This window comes from Apium graveolens, chromosome 6 (genome assembly GCF_009905375.1).
Source record: "Apium graveolens cultivar Ventura chromosome 6, ASM990537v1, whole genome shotgun sequence".
Classification (NCBI taxonomy): domain Eukaryota; kingdom Viridiplantae; phylum Streptophyta; class Magnoliopsida; order Apiales; family Apiaceae; genus Apium; species Apium graveolens.
In genome coordinates this window covers 295,626,468-295,644,967 of record NC_133652.1, presented here as the reverse complement: position 1 = coordinate 295,644,967, position 18,500 = coordinate 295,626,468, and positions in this window count along the sequence as shown.

Genomic DNA, 18,500 nt, shown 5'->3' with positions numbered 1-18,500 from the left:
ATTTTATTCTTAATTTATATAGTTTACATATACTTGATTTATTATTATTAAATATAATGTATTTAAGTGTTGAGTTTTTTTATTTGTCGGTACACTATTTTGAACTATTATATGAGAATGGTCCTATTTATATGTCAATATGAATTTATTTTGTTACTTGTAGTGAGATTTAATTATTATTATGGGTTAAACTTTATAAAGTTAAAGTGTGGTTAGCTTAGTAGCATGTACATGTTAACATTCTGATTATTATATGTAAGTGTATGTGTGTGTCTAGGTTCATTTTGTCAACATAATTTGGGAGATATTGCTATTAAGGTAAGTTAACTCTTCACAGTTTATTTATTTTAAAATCTTTTAAATATTTTTGCAGTGCTTTTGTTTTAAAATTTATGGATCAAGTACCCTGTTTTACAAATAAGAATTCCCAATGAGCTCTGAATTATGAACCAGTTAGTAATTGATATAGTTCACGAACTAGCCTTTGATACCTTAGTAGGCAGTGCTACTTATGATGCCTTCGAGACACTAAGGTAACATTATTGATAGAAATTATGAACTTTTGATACTGTGTCACCAGATATGTGTGGCCTTAGCGATCTATGGAATTTTATATCTTATGTCACATGGATTTTGGAAAATTATTTTTGTTTTATAAAATTATGATACTTGATCCACTAGTGTAGAACTGTTTTCTTGCTCGGCTGTTGGCTCATTACTCACAAATTTTCCCCTTTTGCCACATCTTAAAGGTGGATGATTTGGAACAATATTTTAGCGATTATGTTTGTATTTGAGCTGCGTCTACCAAGATTTGCTTTATTTTCAGCTTAGATGATTTTATTTATGTCTGGGATTTTAGAAAATTATGAAAAACTAGAAACTTATTCTTATTATGGATTTAATTTAGAGTTTTAGCTGAATATTTAAGTATAACTATTTTCTGAAAAGTTGGGGTATTACAGTTGGTATTCACAGCATATGTTAGCTTCGTGTAGACTACCCTTTTAGGCTTAACCTGTGCGTTATGAGTTTAGTTATTTGTGTTTCCAAAAAACTATTTTTATTTTTTTTGGTTAAATATTTTCTGACTTTCTCGATGCAGAAATATTTTTGGTATCATTAAATGTTTTTGGTATGTTTAAATTTGGGGACCTAATTTTTTTAGGAGGGTAGAATGTAATAACCATAATTTTTTTAATTATATATATATACATTTTTCGCATTTTTAATTATTTGGTTATATAAGAAAAATAATATTTTATTATATAGATTTGTTATTAAATCTAAAGACGCGTATTTTTATATTAAAAATAAACATTTCTAGTTATCTAAAATATTTAAGTAAGTTTAAAAAATTGTTTTAATTTATATGTGCATAATTTTAATTTAATATATATTTATTTTATCAGTAGAATTTAATAATAGGTGTAGTTATGTTGTGTATATTTATTTAAAAAACTCAGTCAAACACTAAATCTTAACAAAGAGATAATGTTTGTTTAAATTTGTGATCACGTACCCACTAACCCATTGAATCTTAGTATTGGTTGAACCAACTTGTGTATAAATACGCTATTAGCATATCATTTTGTCTCTATATAACATCTTCTCTTTTCAGGTACGTTCTATTTCCTATATTTTTACTTATGTATTTTACATGTTTATTGCATACTTCTATATATATATATAATTAAATTACATTTTTGTGAACTTATGTATGACTATTCTAATTCACTTGTTATTAGTTTATTTTATTATTTAGTTCCATGGTTATGTGTATAACACTATAGTTTACTTAATTTAATCATTTAGTTTGATGTTGATTATTAAATGTTTTAGTTAATAATCACCATTTTTTTGTAAATATTTAATGCATGAATTTATGTTTATAATTAAGTGTTTTGTGCATGCATAATAATTCATATCTTATATGTTAAATATATTTTTGATTTAGATATGCATTTAGATTCGTGCACCAATTAAATATATGCTCATTTATTAAATTGATTATACTTATTTTGTATAATGATATTTTCACACGTAAGGTTATGAAAATTTTATACACCAATATTTATATTTTGCCCACTTGCATAATCATAAGCATATGTTACCTATTTTATTTATCTTTGTTATTTTATTTTAAGGATTATATAGATAGTAAATATTAAATGTACATCTATTTTATTCTTAATTTAAATAGTTTACATATACTTGATTTCTTATTATTATATATAATGTATTTAAGTGTTGAGTTTTTTTTATTTGTGCGTACACTATTTTGAACTATTATATGAGAATTGTCGTATTTATATGTCAATATCAATTTATTTTGTTACTTGTAGTGATATTTAATTGTTATTATGGGTTAAGCTTTATAAAGTTAAAGTGTGGTTAACTTGTACATGTTAACATTGTGATTATTATATTAAGGTAAGTTAACTCTTTACACTTTATTTATTTTAAAATCTTTTAAATATTTTTGTACTGCTTTTGTTTTAAAATTTATAGATCAAGTACCCTGTTTTACAAATAAAAATTCCCAACCTGTTAGTAATTGCGCACATTTTTGACAGAAATTATGAACTTTTGATACTGTGTCACCAGGTATTTGTGGCCTTAGCGAGGTGTGGAATTTTATATCTTATGTCACATGGATTTTGGAAAATTATTTTTGTTTTATAAAATTATGATACTTGATCTAGTGTAGAAATATTTTCTTGCTGGGCTCTTGGCTCATTACTCATAGATTTTCAGGTGCTTAGCTTTTGCGACATCTTAAAGGTAGATGCTTTGGAACAATATTTTAGTGATTATGTTTGTATTGGAGCTGCTTCTCCCAAAATTTGCTTTATTTTCAGCTTAGATGATTTTATTTCTGTCTCGGATTTTAGAAATTTATAAAAAACTAGAAACTTATTCTTATTATGGATTTATTTTGGAGTTTTAGGTGAATATTTAAGTATAACTATTTTCTGAAAAGTTGGGGTATTACAAATTTTAGTTCCTGTATAATTTTGAAAGCCATCATGAGTATTTGTGACTCAGTCAGACTATAAAATCATGGCCTTTCATTTTGAAATGGCTATTTCTTGCAAATTTCTCTCTTGTTTTTCCTCTACCGTGAGAGAAACATGTCTTGTCGCATTTCTGTCTTACTTTTCTATTCCATCTCCTGGTCATTAGTTTTGAGAATTCCAAATATCTTAACTAGAGATGTGTCTTCAAGATCATAGTTATCCCTTATTGATATAACTTTTAAGTCACACTTTTCAGGAAGTGCAAGAAGAACCTTCAAGTTTGAATCTGCTGGATCATACTCTATGTCAACAAGTGACAAATCATTCAACAATTTCTGAAATCTATCATGGATTTCAAACAAAGACTCATCAACTTTTGAGTCAAAGCTTCTTGATAGCCGTTCTGCCTTACACTTAACCACCAAAGTGGCTCAAATTTCCTTGATTGTTTTGCATCCAATAAACCTAGGGGACATCATACTGTCTAGATTGTTATGCAAAAATGTCCAACTTTTCCATTTTTTTCTTGGCCACAAATAGCAACAACCAGTTTCATGGGCTAATGAGGTCCATCATAAATACCTTCTAGTATTCAAGATGTGTTACCTGCAGACATATAGACAAAAATGATATTCATTAATTTTCAAGATTGGAAATTTGAGGGTTTCATATCTCTTCATATTGTTGTTGATTTGGTTTATGACTAATGGTGACCGCACATTTTGTTGAGTTTCATTATCTGCTTGTGGATCTTAAAGTGATTTTATATAAAAACCAAGCTTTGATATCAATTTTTAGGCCTTTAATTACCTATAGAGGGGGTCAATAAAATTATAACAATCAAATCCAATTATGTACTCAATAATGAAGAATAGTTTTTATATTATTGAATAAAAACTTATTACAAAATTCTCTAGCTCAAGATGAGCAAATATCTTGAGAGCTTGTAGGTTATGTGTATGATAAAATAAATGCACCAGTTTTAACCTACTAGTATTAACCTAATTTCTGCTTATATACTGCACACTTAGACAATCAATATAAAGATAAAATCAATAAGGAATCCTAATACATATGCTATAATATCAAAAAAATACTAATATGAACAATGTTGATGAGAAGTATTCATCAATAAATACTGATGAGGTCATTTTTGTTAAACTCTCATATGAAATACTAATGGAAAAAATGTGATAGTTATATACTAATATCATCAACTTTTGACACCAATTTTTTGAAGGTTTATAAGCCATTTTTTAATTTTCAAGAAATCAGAATTCAATTCCCACCCACATCGGTAGGTTCCGCCTTTGGACAAAAATTGAGGTATGTTCTGGGATTTGACAAACTTTGAATTTAAATTTTGATCTCCTTTTTTAATAGTTTTTCTCGGAATTTGGTGATCTTATAAGTTTTCTATATTTTCTTAAAATATTTGCAAGGAAAGAAATGTTTATTCAAATAACTAATTTTGATTAAAATTACTCAAAGAACTATAAAAAATGGGGAGTACAAAATTTAAGTAATGTAAATGATAATAGTCATTTCATACCAAAGTCAATATAAATGATGAATTACTTAAAATCTTAGGCCAAACTTAGTAGAATATACTTCATCCCATAATACATGTTTTTTGAACTTTGTTCATGTAAAATTAATAATTTTACATATCTTTTTAAAATAAATATTTTTTGAATTAAAGTTTAATATTAATAATTTTATTCAAAAAAGGAAATTCTAGAAATAATTTTTGTACGTATCTTTTTTATTCATCTTAAAAAAATAACTGAATTATATTTTGGTACATATTTGACAAAATAATGTTCTTTTTGCATTTCATACCCACCTTGTGAAAAGACCCAAAATTTGTTGGAAAACTTGTCTATTGAAAATTTTGAGTTACAAAAGAAGTTTATAAATATAAGCATTGTTTTAAATAATAAATTTAATTAGAATTGAAAATATTAAAAATCTTCATTATAATTATGTTAAAGTACATATGGTCAAGTCAAACAACTTTTATACTTAGACACTATCAGTGCATTTCTCTTTCAATTTCGTCCCAATTTAGATTTTTCTCAATCAACCAGTGAATGAATATGGTATATGTAGTGTTACCCACAATATATTATTATTTTACATGTTCAAATCAAATTGACTAAGAATAAAATAAAAATCTACAATCATATTATCCTTCATTTTAATTCCTATGTTTAAATAAACATAGCAATTAGTAAATATTTTTAAAAATTGTATTGTCAAAAATTTGGTATGCTATCTTATACCTCTAGAAATTTAATTTGATTAAATGTTGTCATGGTAATATTAATTTTTACATGACCAATAATATCTGAATTATTGTTACAGGTTTTTAAGACTTGAAAGTATGATAGTAGTACTTCTATTATTCTTAGTTAGGGTTGTAGTAGTACAAATATTATTCTTAGTTGAGGTGAGTAGGGAATTAATATATAATTTCACTAAATAAAATTTAAAATTTTCGAGAAAATATCATTTTTAGTTAAGTTTTTTATACAATGCTTACCACTTAATTTATAGAATCTCATTTTATTTATAATACAAAATAAATTAGAGTAATGCTTGTTTACTTATGGTTGTAAGTCAACACCCAATTAGTTTGTATAATACATGGAGCAGACTTAGTTAAATTATATTTTTATAAAAAGAAAAAATTTGAATTTGTAATAAGAAATTGATAGTAAGATAAAAAACAATTTAAACTAAATTGGGACCATTGAAACCCATGATATACAATTGGGCCTGCAAAATATAGGATATTAAAAAGGTAGGTAAAACCCTAATATCAGCACAAGCCGCCTCCTTACAAACAAAATGAATTTGTACATGGCCATGAAATAGGCCATGAAATAGTGTTTTGGAGTTATTTGTTTTTTCTATGAAAAAAGTGTTTTGGTGCTCTAAAGTTAAACACATCTCCAAATGAATTGGTGGAGGACTAACCAAATGAATTGGTGGAGGACTAAGTGGATAAGGTTTACGGGTTATCATGAATTGATGTTGTTTAATAAAGTTAAGGTAATAATTTATATTTCCCCGTTTCTTCATTTTCTTTTCATATGTGTTATTTGCATAAACTTTTGGTAGAAATCAAACACTAAAATAAGTATCACATTTTCCTTGTATATATGTATGTAGATTTAAATGGAATGTCACTTGTATTTGTTTTTACATGACCTCTATGTCAAGAATTATCCTTTCAAGATTATATGTCAGGGTTAGAAAAAAAGTCAGTTACATTTGTATTAATTTTTTTTGTTCCTCATAAATAATCATATACATGATATATGAAAAAAAGAAAATTTATAGAAAAGAAGCCCACACATTATTTATATTTTATGTTCATATTTGTTGAATTATACTATTAAATTTATTTTATGTTTATGTATGACCTTACTTTAGAGATATGTTCATATTTTTCTTGCTACTTTCAACAATTTCCGAAAATAATGAAGAAAATGCTCCAAGTACCTTCCCTTTCTCTTCATCAATATACCGTGTAAGGTTTTTTTGTTATTCTTTAACTTTTACCATGCCAATATATATTATTAATATAAATGCAGATAGTACAAGTGGATCTATATGGGGTGTGTTTTTTTTTCTAATGTATATATGATAAACGACTCTAAATTACTCTTTGTTGACCTAATAAAACACGAAGTTTACTTATATTCGGAGTTTCCCATCTCACGAAGCCCCATCACTTTTTAACTTCATTTCACAACACACATGGTTGAAAATGAGATTTCTTACTTGATAGAGATGTAGGCTTTGTTTGGGAAATTTTTTAGTGTTGGAAGAACTTATATTTTCAATACATGAATAGGTAGGGTCACCATTTTCAGTCTCACTAGAACCCGTTGCTTAGTAACTTCTATAGATCCGTAACTATTTGAAAAGTATAGAGTATGGTTTTTCTTTAATCCAGTAGTAATATTATTGGCGGTGTCACTGGTGATGGTAATTTTACTAGTCCAATTGGTGGCACTAGTAGTCGTAATCTTAGGAGTGGAATTAGTGGTGGGATTGTTGGTGGTGAAGTTCATGCTAACTTAAAAAGTATCATTGGTGGTAACTTTAATAATGGCATAAGTGGTAGTAGCATTAGTGGAATAATGGGTAGTTTTAAAAGTGGGATTGGTGGCAGCATGACTAGCATATTTACTGGTTACATTGGTGGTACCAGAAACGATAATATTAGTAGTGGATTTGCTGGCATTGATGGTGCTATTGGTCCGGCTGCTCTTATTAGTTCAATTGGTGGCATTGAAAGCGGTAATCTTTGCAGGAGAATTGGTGGTGGTATTATTGGTGTTGGTGTTGAAGTTTGTGCTAGCTTAAGCAGTTCCATTTATGGCCAGTTTAATTTTGGTATTACAGGTGGTAGCTTTGATGTTTATTGGTTAGTCTTATTAGTGGCATTGGTGGTGGCATTGGTGGTAGCTTAGTGGTCGTATTGGTAGCTTAGTGGTGGTATTATTGGTGTTGGTGTTGAAGTTCGTGCTAACTTAAGCAGTTCCATTTATGGCCAGTTTAATTATGGTATTACAGGTGGTAGCATTGATGTTATATTGGTTTGTCTTAGTAGTGGCAATTTATGGTAGCATTGTTGGTAGCTTTAGTGGTAGTACTGGTTGTATATTAGGTACTATTAGTAGTTGATTTAGCTTCAGAGATGGTGGTTGTGACGCCCTCAAAACCCGAGTCAGAAGTTATTACGTCATACTAAATCCCAACTAGTTCAACTTACAACTGAAAATGAAATCATTCTTACAAACTTGCATAACTCAAACTAGCTCGTTCCAACTCAACCCGAAATCCTAGATCGCATGCTAGACTGGGGATCCTCGTTACCAATAATTTCCATTTTAACTGTAGAATGATTTAAACAGATTCACAAGGGTGAGCTAACTAGCTCAGCAAGTTATAATAACAATAACTGGGTGTTAACAATGATCAATTGAAATGATTCATAGGAATCAAGTTCCTTGTTAAGCAATTTTTAGAATTGGATATTCATTTTTAAGTTTAAAACCAAGGTTAGGCTGCTGATCAGTGACACACTAACTCGATTAAGGCACACAACTCTGTTCTCTATACTGGATCCAAGGCACACATTGGCCTAATATGACCACCAATCAGGTCTGACCATGAATCTGTTCCATATTTAGAAACCTATCCAATTCTATAACAATTCAACATGATAAATATTTATTTCAGAGCATAAAGTAATACATAAATATCACCAGAGTATATCAGGGTATGTATGAGGAATAACTTCCAGCCTATAGGAGAATCAGGTATTAGATGAATGATGGTTATACAAGGTTTAGTTCACTATACCATAGAATTGCTTTCACAACTAGATTTTTAAAACTATCCAAAAAACGTTGTTGTTGAAAGGTGATTTCATGTCTATTGCAAGGGATTTTAAGAACATTGCAGCTGAATCAACAAAATTTTGAGGTCGTTACAAATACATGTTATTGTAATACATTATATAATCGTTACAGTAGATCATAGATTTGGGCCCAAAAGTTAGGCGGTCTTGTTCAAAACTTGTGAGCGGGCTTGCTGAAACTTTTCCCGGCTGTCAATTAAATAATATAAAAAAACACAGACTGTCAAACAATCTCCACTGCGGCGAAAGATTAAATCTTTGCTGAAATATTTCTCTCAAACACTGAATATTAAATCTTTGTAAAGACTAAAGCTCCAAAAAGATTAAATCTCCGAAAAGATTAAACCTTGAACGAAATGTATTTTTTTCCCCAAATCATCTTTCCTAAAGCTCTTTCAATTCACCAAATTTAATTTAGGAGAAGATTAAATTTGGTCGATTATTGTTAATTATTCTTTAATTTACCTCCTTGCTTTTCTGTTTCTATGTTATTTTGTGTTTGGGATCTTTTATGGATGTTACACTATGTGTTAATTAGAGTTTATTTATTAAATCATGTTTATGTTTCAATCGTGTCTTATTATCAGTTCTGGGTTGTATTGGAATTTGATTGGAATGACAGTGGTATGAAATTTTAAGGTATCACTTGTCGTTGTAAAAGTAGAATTTATATTTTGGACTTTTTGTTTGCTCCATGTTCTAATAGTTTGTTAATCTTTATAGAATAAAGTACTACAAAGAAGAAATTCAATACTTTCAGATGTTTTAATATATATTGACTCGTTAAATAAAAAACTTGTGTTCAATCGCCTAGGTCATATAAAGGTGTTTGTATAATTGTTTATTAAGAATCAATTAAGCAAGTGTTATTATAATTCACATCTTATAGTTTTTTTTACTATTTTCATTTTAGAAAAAGATAAAAGAAAATTGTGAGAAGATGACCCGAGCTACGGGAAGTGAGAATATATGTGTTGAAAGAAGAGATACCACAAGTGTCGATAACAAGAATAGTTCAAGGACGGAGAGGCGATATGTTATTAATACAAATAACGAAGAAAATGGCATCTATAGTATTGGTGGAGGACATTGCTTTGCAACTATGACCTTGCTATCTACTACAGGGATATGTATCAACTTAGAAAAAGTGGAAAGGTTGCATCTTTTATAACATGGATTCCCTTGGATAGGTAAAACATTTTGTGCTCTTTTTTGACAACTCCTTATCATTTGGTGATAAGGAATTAAATTAAATTTCAATCTGAGATTCTCAGATTGTTATTTACAAATCTCGCTACCTGACTTTCTCTTTGCAGGGTGGTTTCTCCACAAACTTAGATCAAATCGACTCATCAAAAAAGCATCTTTTGCTCAAGGTAAAATATCAGAGTCTGGAGGAACATCTCGATTTGGTCGCTTTGGCTTTGGCTCATAGTTATAAATAAAAATACCGAAACCACAACAAGACAAACAGGTATATTGTAATTATGGGACATGCATATCTGATATTCCTTGTTATGGTCTCCACATGTATATGTCTTCCACTATGATTTAGTTGGATAGTACACACACATATGTTTTTTCCTATGGCTTTACATGGTTTTGTTTCTGCTCGGGTAAGTTGTTTAAATTTATGTCAAATTTTACCGTTTTGTTTGATATATGGTTATTTGATTAAGGTCGTGTCAAATTTTACCCTTTTTGCAAACTTTTTTTAATTATTATTTCACAATCACTAGATCATAGTACCTATTAGGGAGGAGGAAATTAAGAATGTAGTCTTGTTCATGCATCAATATAAGTCACTAGATCCAGAGCCTAGGTTGACTTCCCTTTTAGGCTTAACCAGTTATGAGTTTAGTTATTTATGTTTCCAAAAAAAACTACTTTTATTTTTTTTGGTTAAATATTTTCTGACTTTCTCGATGCAGAAATATTTTTGGTATCATTAAATGTTTTTGGTATGTTTAAATTTGGGGACCTAATTTTTTTAAGGAGGGTAGAATGTAATAACCATGATTTTTGTAATTATATATATATACATTATTCGCATTTTTAATTATTTGGTTATATAAGAAAAATAATATTTTATTATATAGATTTGTTATTAAATCTAAAGACGCGTATTTTTATATTAAAAAATAAACATTTCTAGTTATCTAAAATATTTAAGTAAGGTTAAAAAAATTGTTTTAATTTATCTGTGCATAATTTTAATTTAATATATATTTATTTATCACTAGAATTTAATAAATAGGTGTAGTTATGTTGTGTATATTTATTAGTACGTTTTATGTGTATTTGAAAAACTCAGTCAAACACTAAATCTTAACAAAGAGATAATGTTTACCCACTAACCCATTCAATCAGAGTATTGGTTGAACCAACTTGTGTATAAATAGGCTATTAGAATATCATTTTATCTTCTCTTTTCAGGTACGTTCTATTTCCTATATTTTTACTTATGTATTTTACATGTTTATTGCATACTTCTATATATATATATATAATTAAATTACATTTTTGTGAACTTATGTATGACTATTCTAATTTACGTGTTATTAGTTTATTTTATTATTTAGTTCCATGGTTATGTGTATAACACTATAGTTTACTTAATTTAATCATTTAGTTTGATGTTGATTATTAAATATTTTAGTTAATAATCACCATTTTTTTTGTAAATATTTAATGCATGAATTTATGTTTATAATTACTTGTTTTGTGCATGCATAATAATTCATATGTTATATGTTAAATATATGTTTGATTTAGATATGCATTTAGATTCGTGCACCAATTAAATATGTGCTCATTTATTAAATTGATTATACTTATTTTGTATAATGATATTTTCACACGTAAGGTTATGAAAATTTTATACACCTATATTTATATTTTGTCCACTTGCATAATCATAAACATATGTTACCTATTTTATTTATCTTTGTTATTTTATTTTAAGGATTATATAGATAGTAGATATTAAATGTACATCTATTTTATTCTTAATTTATATAGTTTACATATACTTGATTTATTATTATTATATATAATGTATTTAAGTGTTGAGTTTTTATTATTTGTCGGTACACTATTTTGAACTATTATATGAGAATGGTCCTATTTATATGTCAATATGAATTTATTTTGTTACTTGTAGTGACATTTAATTATTATTATGGGTTAAACTTTATAAAGTTAAAGTGTGGTAAGCTTAGTGGCATGTACATGTTAACATTCTGATTATTATATGTAAGTGTATGTGTGTATGTTTAGGTTCATTTTGTCAACATAATTTGGGAGATATTGCTATTAAGGTAAGTTAACTCTTCACACTTTATTTATTTTAAAATCTTTTAAATATTTTTGCAGTGCTTTTGTTTTAAAATTTATGGATCAAGTACCCTGTTTTACAAATAAGAATTCTGAATCTAGCCTTTGATACGTTAGTAGGCAGTGCTACTTATGATGCCTTCGAGACACTAAGGTAACATTATTGATAGAAATTATGAACTTTTGATACTGTGTCACCAGATATGTGTGGCGTTAGCGATCTGTGGAATTTTATATCTTATGTCACATGGATTTTGGAAAATTATTTTTGTTTTATAAAATTATGATACTTGATCCACTAGTGTAGAACTGTTTTCTTGCTCGGCTCTTGGCTCATTACTCACAAATTTTCCCCTTTTGCCACATCTTAAAGGTGGATGATTTGGAACAATATTTTAGCGATTATGTTTGTATTTGAGCTGCGTCTACCAAGATTTGCTTTATTTTCAGCTTAGATGATTTTATTTATGTCTGGGATTTTAGAAAATTATGAAAAACTAGAAACTTATTCTTATTATGGATTTAATTTAGAGTTTTAGCTGAATATTTAAGTATAACTATTTTCTGAAAAGTTGGGGTATTACAGTTGGTATTCACAGCCTATGTTAGCTTCGTGTAGACTACCCTTTTAGGCTTAACCTGTGCGTTATGAGTTTAGTTATTTGTGTTTCCAAAAAACTATTTTTATTTTTTTTGGTTAAATATTTTCTGACTTTCTCGATGCAGAAATATTTTTGGTATCATTAAATGTTTTTGGTATGTTTAAATTTGGGGACCTAATTTTTTTTAGGAGGGTAGAATGTAATAACCATGATTTTTTTAATTATATATATATATATACATTTTTCATATTTTTAATTATTTGGTTATATAAGAAAAATAATATTTTATTATATAGATTTGTTATTAAATCTAAAGACGCGTATTTTTATATTAAAAATAAACATTTCTAGTTATCTAAAATATTTAAGTAAGGTTAAAAAAATTGTTTTAATTTATATGTGCATAATTTTAATTTAATATATATTTATTTTATCAGTAGAATTTAATAATAGGTGTAGTTATGTTGTGTATATTTATTTAAAAAACTCAGTCAAACACTAAATCTTAACAAAGAGATAATGTTTGTTTAAATTTGTGATCATGTACCCACTAACCCATTGAATCTTAGTATTGGTTGAACCAACTTGTGTATAAATATGCTATTAGCATATCATTTTGTCTCTATATAACATCTTCTCTTTTCAGGTACGTTCTATTTCCTATATTTTTACTTATGTATTTTACATGTTTATTGCATACTTCTATATATATATATAATTAAATTACATTTTTGTGAACTTATGTATGACTATTCTAATTCACTTGTAATTAGTTTATTTTATTATTTAGTTCCATGGTTATGTGTATAACACTATAGTTTACTTAATTTAATCATTTAGTTTGATGTTGATTATTAAATGTTTTAGTTAATAATAACCATTTTTTTTGTAAATATTTAATGCATGAATTTATGTTTATAATTATATGTTTTGTGCATGCATAATAATTCATATGTTATATGTTAAATATATGTTGGATTTAGATATGCATTTAGATTAGTGCACCAATTAAATATATGCTGATTTATTAAATTGATTATACTTATTTTGTATAATGATATTTTCACAGGTAAGGTTATGAAAATTTTATACACCAATATTTATATTTTGTCCACTTGCATAATCATAAGCATATGTTACCTATTTTATTTATCTTTGTTACTTTATTTTAAGGATTATATAGATAGTAAATATTAAATGAACATCTATTTAATTCTGAATTTAAATAGTTTACATATACTTGATTTATTATTATTATATATAATGTATTTAAGTGTTGAGTTTTTTTTATTTATCGGTACACTATTTTGAACTATTATATGAGAATGGTCATATTTATATGTCAATATGAATTTATTTTGTTACTTGTAATGACATTTAATTGTTATTATGAGTTAAGCTTTATAAAGTTAAAGTGTGGTTAGCTTAGTGGCATGTACATGTTAACATTCTGATTATTATGTATGTCTAGCTTCATTTTGGCAACATAATTTGACAATATTGCTATTAACCTAAGTTAACTCTTCACACTTTATATAATTTGAAATCTTTTAAATATTTTTGCACTGCTTTTGTTTTAAAATTTATAGATCAACTACCTGTTTTACAAATAAGAACTGACTTATGAACGAGTTAGTAATTCCGTATAGTTCCAAACTAGCATTTTTGAGTGCTACTTATGATGGAGCGCACACTCTCTCATACCGCATTATTCACCGAAATTATGAACTATCATAGTGTGTCACCAATTTGTGGCCTTAGCCAGGTGTGGAATTTTATATCTTATGTCATATGGATTTTGGAAAATGATTTTTATTTTATAAAATTATGATACTTGATCAACTAGTGTAGAACTGTTTTCTTGCTGGGCTCTTGGCTCATTACTCAAAAATTTTTAGGTGCTTAGCTTTTGCCACATGTTAAAGGTGGATGCTTTGGAACAATATTTTAGTGATTATATTTGTATTGGAGCTGCGTCTCCCAAGATTTGCTTTATTTTCAGCTTAGATGATTTTATTTGTGTGTGAGATTTTAGAAATTTATGAAAAACTAGAAACTTATTCTTATTATGGATTTAATTTGGAGTTTTAGGTGAATATTTAAGTATAACTATTTTGTGAAAAGTTGTGGTATTACAGTTGGTATTCAGAGCCTAGGTTGACTTCCCTTTTAGGCTTAACCAGTTATGAGTTTAGTTATTTATGTTTCCAAAAAAAACTACTTTTATTTTTTTTGGTTAAATATTTTCTGACTTTCTCGATGCAGAAATATTTTTGGTATCATTAAATGTTTTTGGTATGTTTAAATTTGGGGACCTAATTTTTTTAAGGAGGGTAGAATGTAATAACCATGATTTTTGTAATTATATATATATACATTATTCGCATTTTTAATTATTTGGTTATATAAGAAAAATAATATTTTATTATATAGATTTGTTATTAAATCTAAAGACGCGTATTTTTATATTAAAAATAAACATTTCTAGTTATCTAAAATATTTAAGTAAGGTTAAAAAAATTGTTTTAATTTATCTGTGCATAATTTTAATTTAATATATATTTATTTATCACTAGAATTTAATAAATAGGTGTAGTTATGTTGTGTATATTTATTAGTACGTGTTATGTGTATTTGAAAAACTCAGTCAAACACTAAATCTTAACAAAGAGATAATGTTTACCCACTAACCCATTCAATCAGAGTATTGGTTGAACCAACTTGTGTATAAATAGGCTATTAGAATATCATTTTATCTTCTCTTTTCAGGTACGTTCTATTTCCTATATTTTTACTTATGTATTTTACATGTTTATTGCATACTTCTATATATATATATATAATTAAATTACATTTTTGTGAACTTATGTATGACTATTCTAATTTACGTGTTATTAGTTTATTTTATTATTTAGTTCCATGGTTATGTGTATAACACTATAGTTTACTTAATTTAATCATTTAGTTTGATGTTGATTATTAAATATTTTAGTTAATAATCACCATTTTTTTTGTAAATATTTAATGCATGAATTTATGTTTATAATTACTTGTTTTGTGCATGCATAATAATTCATATGTTATATGTTAAATATATGTTTGATTTAGATATGCATTTAGATTCGTGCACCAATTAAATATGTGCTCATTTATTAAATTGATTATACTTATTTTGTATAATGATATTTTCACACGTAAGGTTATGAAAATTTTGTACACCTATATTTATATTTTGTCCACTTGCATAATCATAAACATATGTTACCTATTTTATTTATCTTTGTTATTTTATTTTAAGGATTATATAGATAGTAAATATTAAATGTACATCTATTTAATTCTGAATTTAAATAGTTTACATATACTTGATTTATTATTATTATATGTAATGTATTTAAGTGTTGAGTTTTTTTTATTTATCGGTACACTATTTTCAACTATTATATGAGAATGGTCCTATTTATATGTCAATATGAATTTATTTTGTTACTTGTAATGACATTTAATTGTTATTATGAGTTAAGCTTTATAAAGTTAAAGTGTGGTTAGCTTAGTGGCATGTACATATTAACATTCTGATTATTATGTATGTCTAGCTTTATTTTGGCAACATAATTTGACAATATTGCTATTAACCTAAGTTAACTCTTCACACTTTATTTAATTTGAAATCTTTTAAATATTTTTGCACTGCTTTTGTTTTAAAATTTATAGATCAACTACCCTGTTTTACAAATAAGAATTCCCAGTCAGCTCTGACTTATGAACCAGTTAGTAATTGTGTATAGTTCCAAACTAGCATTTTTGATACCTTACGTGCTACTTATGATGGAGCGCACACTCTCTCATACCGCATTATTCACCGAAATTATGAACTATCATAGTGTGTCACCAGGTATTTGTGGCCTTAGCCAGGTGTGGAATTTTATATTTTATGTCATATGGATTTTGGAAAATGATTTTTATTTTATAAAATTATGATACTTGATCCACTAGTGTAGAACTGTTTTCTTGCTGGGCTCTTGGCTCATTACTCAAAAATTTTTAGGTGCTTAGCTTTTGCCACATGTTAAAGGTGGATGCTTTGGAACAATATTTTAGTGATTATATTTGTATTGGAGCTGCGTCTCCCAAGATTTGCTTTATTTTCAGCTTAGATATTTTATTTGTGTGTGGGATTTTAGAAATTTATGAAAAACTAGAAACTTATTCTTATTATGGATTTAATTTGGAGTTTTAGCTGAATATTTAAGTATAACTAATTTGTGAAAAGTTGGGGTATTACAGTTGGTATTCAGAGCCTAGGTTGACTTCCCTTTTAGGCTTAACCAGTTATGAGTTTAGTTATTTATGTTTCCAAAAAAAACTACTTTTATTTTTTTTGGTTAAATATTTTCTGACTTTCTCGATGCAGAAATATTTTTGGTATCATTAAATGTTTTTGGTATGTTTAAATTTGGGGACCTAATTTTTTTAAGGAGGGTAGAATGTAATAACCATGATTTTTGTAATTATATATATATACATTATTCGCATTTTTAATTATTTGGTTATATAAGAAAAATAATATTTTATTATATAGATTTGTTATTAAATCTAAAGACGCGTATTTTTATATTAAAAATAAACATTTCTAGTTATCTAAAATATTTAAGTAAGGTTAAAAAAATTGTTTTAATTTATCTGTGCATAATTTTAATTTAATATATATTTATTTATCACTAGAATTTAATAAATAGGTGTAGTTATGTTGTGTATATTTATTAGTAGGTGTTATGTGTATTTGAAAAACTCAGTCAAACACTAAATCTTAACAAAGAGATAATGTTTACCCACTAACCCATTCAATCAGAGTATTGGTTGAACCAACTTGTGTATAAATAGGTTATTAGAATATCATTTTATCTTCTCTTTTCAGGTACGTTCTATTTCCTATATTTTTACTTATGTATTTTACATGTTTATTACATACTTCTATATATATATATATAATTAAATTACATTTTTGTGAACTTATGTATGACTATTCTAATTTACGTGTTATTAGTTTATTTTATTATTTAGTTCCATGGTTATGTGTATAACACTATAGTTTACTTAATTTAATTAGTTTGATGTTGATTATTAAATATTTTAGTTAATAATCACAATTTTTTTTGTAAATATTTAATGCATGAATTTATGTTTATAATTACTTGTTTTGTGCATGCATAATAATTCATATGTTATATGTTAAATATATGTTTGATTTAGATATGCATTTAGATTCGTGCACCAATTAAATATGTGCTCATTTATTAAATTGATTATACTTATTTTGTATAATGATATTTTCACACGTAAGGTTATGAAAATTTTATACACCTATATTTATATTTTGTCCACTTGCATAATCATAAACATATGTTACCTATTTTATTTATCTTTGTTATTTTATTTTAAGGATTATATAGATAGTAGATATTAAATGTACATCTATTTTATTCTTAATTTATATAGTTTACATATACTTGATTTATTATTATTATATATAATGTATTTAAGTGTTGAGTTTTTTTTATTTGTCGGTACACTATTTTGAACTATTATATGAGAATGGTCCTATTTATATGTCAATATGAATTTATTTTGTTACTTGTAGTGACATTTAATTATTATTATGGGTTAAACTTTATAAAGTTAAAGTGTGGTTAGCTTAGTAGCATGTACATGTTAACATTCTGATTATTATATGTAAGTGTATGTGTGTATGTCTAGGTTCATTTTGTCAACATAATTTGGGAGATATTGCTATTAAGGTAAGTTAACTCTTCACACTTTATTTATTTTAAAATCTTTTAAATATTTTTGCAGTGCTTTTGTTTTAAAATTTATGGATCAAGTACCCTGTTTTACAAATAAGAATTCCCAATGAGCTCTGAATTATGAACCAGTTAGTAATTGATATAGTTCACGAACTAGCCTTTGATACCTTAGTAGGCAGTGCTACTTATGATGCCTTCGAGACACTAAGGTAACATTATTGATAGAAATTATGAACTTTTGATACTGTGTCACCAGATATGTGTGGCCTTAGCGATCTGTGGAATTTTATATCTTATG